The following is a 2,500-nucleotide window of genomic DNA, read 5'->3' as shown; positions in this document are numbered from 1 at the left end:
ACTGTACCCGGCCTCAAGTCACTGTAGGGCGGATGCGGCACCTAGAAAATTCCTCATTCCGGTTCTTTTTCACTTAGTCGTTTTTTTTTTTGGCAAGAATGTACCCCAGGATGGCCAAAAAGCCAAAGCCAGGGACTGAGAACCATCGAGCATGCTCTGAGGGGACATAGTCAGAGGGGGCGTCCGCCTTCCAGAGCCCTCCTTCCCACGAGGACTCCAGATTTGCCCCCCCCCCCTGACAACAGCCATCGCCTCCAGAGAACCAGGGACCACCGAGGGAGGGTCTGGTCGAAGCTCAGGTACCCAGGATAGCTTCTCCGGCTTGGGCATGGACCGCCAGACAAAGCCGCGGACCATGAACCATCCAGCCTGCTCTGAGGGGACATAGTCAGAGGGGGCGTCCGCCTTCAAGAGCCCTCCTTCCCACGAGGACTCCAGATTTGCCCCCCTGACAGCCATCACCTCCAGAGAACCAGGGACCGCCGAGGGAGGGTCTGGTCAAAGCTCACGTACCCCAGGACAGCTTCTCCGGCTTGGGCACAGACCGCCAGACAAAGCCGCGGACCATGAACCATCCAGCCGGCTCTGAGGGGACATGGTCAGAAGGGGCGTCCGCCTTCTAGAGCCCAAACTCAGCCACGGACTCCAGATTTGCCCCCCTGAATGCCATCACCCTTCAGAAGACCAGGGACCACCGAGGGAGGGTCTGGTCAGGCTCAGGTACCCCAGGATCGCCTCTCTCACTTGGGACGCACGACCAGCAAAAGTCCCTCCTGGAGCCGTGGAAGTTCAGTCTCGGCCGTATTTTGCAACTTCCACGACAAGAGGGACCACCTTCTAAGTCGCCTACCCGAGCCAGAGAACCATAGGAACAACCGCCATACATCGGGGTAGAGAGAGCCCACTCTCTCCTATATTCTCCCGCAGGTGCGCATTACTATGTATTTGCATTGCGGGACAATGTACTTCAATGAGCGGGACAAAGTCGGAAATGTATCCGACCTCCTGGAACTGTGCGGCTGCTACAGCAGTCAGAAATTCCCCATTCCGGTTCTTTTTCACTTGGATTTTTTTTTTTGCAATTTTTTGCCTAAAACGTATTCCTCCAACATGTACTAGCTCATGACACTTGAAATTTTTGAGCCAATTGATAATAACAGCTTTTTAGAGCTCAAAAACAAAAAAAATTTGAGCGAACAAAAAATGTTCGAAAATGACCTCAGCTCCTGGAACTGTTTTCGGTACACCTCCAGAGAGGCTCCCCTGCCTGGAAGTCTGTCACTGCTCAGCTCGAAATTTTTCTAAGTCCCAAAATTCGGTTTTTCATCCAAAATTCAACTTTCTGCCCAGGATCCACAAACTTTAAACCCAGTTGGGGGACCCTCCCTGGGGGCCCTACAACATACTGAAGCCCCCCTGTGGTGGAAGTAGGGGAATTTACTTATTTTTACACAAAATCACAAAATTCCATTTTTTGTTCGCAAAACACTTTTTTGTCCTCAAGAAACTTTTTTGTCCTCAAAACACTTTTTTGTCCTCGAGAAACTTTTTTGTCCTCAAGAAACTTTTTTGTCCTCAAAACACTTTTTTGTCCTCAAAACTCAATTTCTTCCATAATTCGACTTTCCCCCAAAAAACCACACATTCTACCCTCATGGGAGGCACTCTCCCTCGGGTCCCCACATCATATTGACGCCCCAGAGCGGTGGGAGAAGGGGAAATCTGATTTTTGCACAAAAATCCAAAAATCGCTCTAAGTCCAAAAATCCTGAAAATTTTTCTAAGTCCCAACGGTACTTTCTGAAAAGTGTACCCAGGCCCCTGGAAGCCTCCTAGGTACACCTCCTGAGACTCCCCCCTTCCTGGAAGTCTGACACATCTCGAAATTTTTCTAAGTCCCAAAAACTGGTTTTTGCTCCATAATTCGACTTTCCCCCCAAAAGCCACACATTCTACCCTCATGGGAGGCACTCTCCCTCGGGTCCCCACATCATATTGACGCCCCAGAGCGGTGGGAGAAGGGGAAATTCGATTTTTGATCAAAAATCCAAAAATCGCTCTAAGTCCAAAAATCCTGAAAATTTTTCTAAGTCCCAACGGTACTTTCTGAAAAGTGTACCCAGGCCCCTGGAAGCCTCCTAGGTACACCTCCCGAGGCGCCCCCTTCCTGGAAGTCTGTCACATCTCGAAATTTTTCTAAGTCCCAAAAAATGGTTTTTGCTCCATAATTCGACTTTCCCCCCAAAAGTCACACATTCTACCCTCATGGGAGGCACTCTCCCTCGGGTCCCCACTTCATATTGACGCCCCAGAGCGGTGGGAGAAGGGAAAATTCGATTTTTGCACAAAAATCCAAAAATCGCTCTAAGTCCAAAAATCTTGAAAATTTTTCTAAGTCCCAACGGTACTTTCTGAAAAGTGTACCCAGGCCCCTGGAAGCCTCCTAGGTACACCTCCCGAGGCGCCCCCTTCCTGGAAGTCTGACACATCTCGGAATTTT

The sequence above is a fragment of the Dendrobates tinctorius genome, unplaced genomic scaffold (assembly GCF_039654945.1).
Source record: "Dendrobates tinctorius isolate UK_male_01 unplaced genomic scaffold, ASM3965494v1 ptg000227l, whole genome shotgun sequence".
NCBI lineage: Eukaryota > Metazoa > Chordata > Amphibia > Anura > Dendrobatidae > Dendrobates > Dendrobates tinctorius.
This window is presented reverse-complemented; position numbering follows the sequence as displayed.